Genomic DNA, 6239 nt, shown 5'->3' on the forward strand with positions numbered 1-6239 from the left:
GAGACTTGCTTAGCTATGGTGAACAGGTTAATAGCCACTCGAGGCTTTTTTGTTCAGTACTTTATATATTGGAATATCTTGAATCTTTAAGATGAGCCAATAGGGAATTGTAGGGGTAGAGGTGGGGGGTGGGGGGAGCTAAAATGGTCCCTACCACATAGAAGTATGAAAACAAATATAGAATAATATTATCAAGACATAGAACACTTCTTACTTTGAGGCAAGAGGAAAGGAGGAATTAAGAAGTCCTGCTTTCTATCTGTTATCATTGTCCAATTTACCCCAACCAGTGTGAGATTTATTCTTTGTCTTGCCCCCCAAACAGCTTTTAAAAACAGATTTTCTTAGCTAGGAAACAATTTTTACAGTCAGTGTTTCTGATAAAGACCTCGTTTCTCAAATATGTAGAGAACTGAGTCAAATTTATAACAATACAATCTTTCTTCAATTGATAAATGGTCAAAGGATATGAACAGACAGCTTTCAGATGAAGAAATTAAAGATATAGTCATATAAAAAAGATATCTTACAGTCATGTGAAAAAAATTGAAATCACTATTGATTAAATAAATGCAAATTAAAACAGCTCTGAGGTACCACCTCCCACCTATCAAATTAGCTAATATGACAGAAAAGGAAAATCATAAAAATTGAAGAAGATGTGGGGAAATTGGGACACTAATGCATTGTTGGTGGAATTGTGAACTAATCCGACCATTCTAGAGAGCAATTTGGAATCATGCCAAAAGGGTTATGAAACTGTGCGTATCCTGTGATCCAGCAATACCACTACTAGGTCTGTTTCTCAAAGAAATCATGAAAAATAAAAAAGGACCCACATATACAAAAATATGTAAAGCAGCTCTTTTTGTGATGGTAAAGAATTAGAAATTGAGGGAATATCTATCAATTGGGGAATGGCTAAATAAATTGTGATATATGAATGTAATGGAATACTGTCGTTCTATAAGAAATGATGAGCAGGCAGATTTTAGAAAAACGTGGAAAGATTTACAACATGCTGAGTAAAGTGAGCAGAACTGAGAGAACATTGTATACCGTAACATTGTACAATGATCAAGTATGATAGACTCACCACTTCTCAACAGTGCAATGATCCAGGATAGTTCCAAAAGGCTCATGAAAAATACTACCCTCAATCCAGAGGAAGAGCTGAATGCAGATCAAAGCAGACTTTTTTCACTTTTTTTGTTTTTTTCTTTTCTTTCTCATTTTGTTTTCCCATTTTGTTATGATTCTTCTTTCACAACATAACTAATGTGAAAACATGTTTAATGTGATTACACATGTATAACCTATAGCAAATTACTTGTGGTCATGGTAAGGCTGAAGGGGAGGGAAGGAAAAAATTTGGAACTCAAAATCTTACCAAAAAATGAGTGTTGAAAATCATCTTAACATGTAATCAGAAAAAACTACTATTAAAAAAAAGTCTTTCTTATCTTTTAAACCATTCAAAAGTCTGGTTAATTTTGAATATTAGCTTTCATAATCTTTTTCTTATAAGATTTTTCCTTTCCTTTATATTTATTTTCAGTTATGTTGTTTTCATCTTTTATATATGTTCTTTAAAAATCCACGAATAGTAGAGTTCTTCTTGTAATTGCTTATAGCTCTCTCTCTCTCTCTCTCTCTCTCTCTCTCTCTCTCTCTCTCTCTCTCTCTCTCTCTCTCTCTTTTCCACATTGGAATCATTTGCCTTTCTTGTAAGACTTGAACCAACTTACCTTTTCCAGTCCCAGGTCATACCATTTCTCTATACTTTCTGATATCTCTTCTCCCAAAATTTAAGGTAGAGATTGTGCCTGTTGTTCCTCTCCTTATCTATTATGAATTATAAAATAACATAATCACTTTCTCTGAAGTTCCTATTGTATCCACTTAACAGTCAGCTCCTCCCATTTTATCAGATTCCTTCATCACTTTACCTTCTGAAAGATAAAATTATCAGAAAGTCACGGGCAAGAATATATGAGATGCTCTGATTTTTTTTCTTTTTTAGAAAAAGTCCTCCAGCATATGTCTGGATAGCTAAAATCTCTTGTCTCTGCTATATCCTGCTTCAGTATCAGGTTTGTGATTTGCATAAGGAACTCATTATCCATTTCCTCCATCTGGCAGGGCTGGTCTATAGTGTGTGCCCACCATGAACTCATTCCTGTTTCTCCCTACTTTGATCCTCACTCAAATGTTCTCATGCTGATGCCAGATTTATTTAGGCATAGATATGAACATATTCATTTCCTTAAAATCCTTCAACCATTTTCCATCACATATCAAGTTGTCATTAAATGTAACTGGGTTTCACTTTCCTCATCAAGAAGATAATAACTAGATAATCTCCAAGTTCTGTTATGACCCTAAATCAGTCCTATAATTCTAAAGTGAAGGATGTGAGCTAGATGATAATGTGTTTAGGAATTTGATTAATAGATCAAGGTCAGCCTAGAAGGAGGTTTGTGTGTGACTCTATCCTCTTGGTCATTTGTATGAATAACTTGAATAAAGATATAAATAGCATTCTTATGAAATACTTACATAACAGGAAACTGGGACAGACATGCTGGATGTCAGAACTGAGATTCCCAAAGACTTTGATAGGCTAAAGTAATGAACCACATCTAATAAGATGAAAACGAAAAGGGACAAACATAAGGTCTTGCACTTAGAATTTTTGTTCATGTGGGGATTTTAATAAACTGCGATCTTAATATGAGTTGAGAAGGCTATGTGGCATCCAAAACACCTAAATTATCTTAGTGTTTGTAAGGTTATCTTCTTGAATTTGTGCTTTTTAAAAATATATCCCAAGAGTCTCATGAAATTGGGATATTTTAGCTTTGACAACAAAGTGTTGGCAGATTATACTCAATAACCTACACTCATAAGTCTTTCTTTAAAAAATTTGAGAATTTACAGGAATATAAATTTAATAAGTATAAAACAAATTATGTATTGATTATAAATTGGGGCAATTTTAGTTGCACAATTATAAAAATGATTCATTGACATGAGGATTAGTTCAATCAGATAATTGTGAATTTGGTTTTTATAATTGCTTTACTTTTTAAAAATTACTATTTTCTTTTAATATTACTTTCATTTCTAAATATCTCTCTCCTCATCTATCACCACTGGATTAAAGAATAAAAGGGTAGGAGGAAAAAAAGCATCAGAAAAGCTACCCAACATATCAGCTGAGTCTGACAGTTTATTCAGTATCATACAACCATAATCTAATACCTCTGGGAGGAAGATACATTTTCTCATTTCACCTCTGAGACCACACTGCTAAAAAATAAAATAAAATTCATTATTTCTACCTTCACCACATTCCTTATGCGTGTCCTCTTCACTCAGCCACCAACGATACTAGTTCAGGACCTCAATCATCTCTTCCCAGGACTATTTCAATAGCCTTCTCCTTGGTCTTCCTGTCTTGGGTTCTTCCCCATTCCAAATCTGTCCTTCATTCATCGGCGAAGACGTTTTTTCTAAAGTCTGAACCTGCAGTAATTACTTCCAGAGGAGTCCTAATGCTCCCTTGGGGTGAAGATGGTAGAAAGAGAAAGCTCTAGAGTTTGGGAATTGTGGTGTATGGGATATTTAGGGAGGACTAGCACCTCTGGTGTGAGGGTTTGGTGAGACCACCCTCATCCATGTTTAGTGTCCAACTATGGCTCCAAAAAGCTGACCAAATAGGGGCCCTGACATCAAATACTCACTATGTGAGTGATAGAAGGGAACTATATGCAAGAGAAGTTGTGGAGAAAGAAACAAGATTTGTAAACTGGTTTTGTGAATAAGTGAGAGTTAACCTGAGTGACTGGAAGGGTGGTGGTGCTTTCAACATAATTAGAGAAGTTTCAAAGATAGGGTAGGTGAGGAGATTTTGTTCGGTGTTTTTCAGCCATATCTGATTCTTTGTGATCCCATTTGCAGATTTCTTGTCAAAGATACTAAAGTGGTTTTCCATTTTCTTCTCTAGCTCCTTTTTATGGATGAGGAAACTGAGGTACACAGGGAGAAGTGATTTGCCCAGGGTCACATGACTAATAAGTGTCTGAGGCCAGATTTGAACTCACAAAGTTGAGTCTTCCTGACACCAAGCTACCGTGCCACGTAGCTAGATTAAAAAAAAAAATTCATTTTCAACATTTAGCGTTTGAGCTGCTTATTGTAAATTCAGTTTGAAATATTCAATATGTGGCTCATGGTGAAGCCTTGGAGCTCAGGAGAGCTGTAGGATTGAATATGTAGATCTGGGAGTAATCTGCATAGAGACGGTCCCATGGGAAATGAATATAGAGAGAAAAGGGAATAGGGCCCAGGACATAACCTTGGAATACACCCACAGTCAAAGGGTATGGCATGAATGATCAGTCAGTAAAGGAGACAGAGAAGAACCATAAATGAACAGTGTTGCAAAAACCCAGAGAGGAAAGTGTATGGAGGAAAAGAGAGTCATAAATGCAGTAAATGCTATAGACAGGATAAGAAGGATGAAGACTGAGAAGAAGCCACTAGATTTGGCAATTAAGCTATCATTGGTAATTTTGGAGAGAGAAGTTTCAGTTGAGTGATGGCAAAATCCAGATTGCAGAAGGTTTAGAAGAGAATAAAGTAGAGAGGAATTATAGGTCTCAATGTGGACAGCCTTTTCCTTTTCAAGGAACTGTCTGAGGAGATCTCAACTGAGAGCTGGAGGAGGTAGTACTATCAAAGCTTAAGGATAAAAAAGGTTTGGAAAACCTGTTGTAAAGAATGAGATAGAGAATCAATTAGGTCTGGGGAAACTGTATGAATGGTTGCAAAATGAAGTGGGCAAACCAGGAGAACAATTTATACAGTAAAAACATTTTGAGGAGAAACAACTTGGAAAAACTTCAGCACTCTGATCAATGTAATGGCCAGACACAATCCCAGAGGACCAATGATGAAGCACGATTTCTACCTCCTAATGGAAAGATGATGGATTCATGATGATAAACGAGTCATGTATTCTTGGATATGGACAGTGTGGGATTTTTTTTTCTTGAGTATGCATATTTGTTTAAAGAATCCCTATCCTGGGTGGGAATGGAGGTGGGACATGGATGAGAAGAGAAGAGAAGAGAAAATGAGTGCTTGCTGATTGAAACAAAGAAGATTTAAAGATTCAAAGAGAGAATCAATTAGGAACAAAAGGAGCGCTTTGCTGCAGTGAGGGATTAGATTGAGATTAGTTAGCTACTATTTGAGATTTGATCCTATAAATTTTCTGTGGACCAGTAAGCACAATTGTGTGGCATCCTCTGCCTCCTCTCAGAAGTGTATTAGTAAGACTAGAGGAGGCAGTTGATGAAAAAAATTCAGGGTTGGGGTCTGGCAAGATATGAGTGGCAGAGGGGTTGGGGTTTGGCAAGATATGAGTGGCAGGGGCCACTGTATGGTTGAACTGATTTAACAGGAGTTGAGATTGCTATTGGTTCATCATTTCTTACAGCTCAATAATGCTATTTTCCACTTATGTATTTTTTGTTCAGTCATTCCCTAATTGAAAAGCACACACTTTGTTTACAATTCTTTGCTACAATAAAAATTGCTGCTATAAATGTTTTTGCATATATGGATCTTTTCTGTCTTTGACCTCTTGAGAGTATGATACTTTGCAGTTCTACATATTACTGTCAAACAGTATGCACAATTAGTTTCCAGAATGCTTAAATCAGTTCATAGCTCCACTGACAATGCATTAGTAGGCTTACCTTAACATCCTCCCTCCAATAACTGCATTTTCAGTTTTTGCCATCTTTGCCAATCTGACAATCATCTACCATAATAGCATCAGTTATAACCTCAAGGCAGTATCTTAGGGCCATGACATCAGGAAAATGATGACATGACTTGCACTTGGCTTTGGGCCTAGGAAGAGTTGCTGCAGGGGCAAAGGGGTTGGGGCATTCTACGACTTTACAAGGTAAGTTGTTTTGCATAACTACTGATAAAGTCTGAGGTGAAAACTTGGAAATTTGGGAGGAGAGAATTTGGAACATTTACAAGACAATCCAAGGCTGAGAATGATAATATCTGATCAACCTCAGGCAATTCATGGGTCTAGGAATGAAAAAGAAAATTTTAAAATCCTAATAATTTGAGCTTTTCAAATACGGAATGAGTTGCCTCTGGAATTAGTGGGTTCCTGCTCTTGAGTAGCCTTCTAACAGATGCTGAATGAC

The sequence above is a fragment of the Notamacropus eugenii genome, chromosome 4 (genome assembly GCF_028372415.1).
Source record: "Notamacropus eugenii isolate mMacEug1 chromosome 4, mMacEug1.pri_v2, whole genome shotgun sequence".
NCBI classification, from domain to species: Eukaryota; Metazoa; Chordata; class Mammalia; order Diprotodontia; family Macropodidae; genus Notamacropus; species Notamacropus eugenii.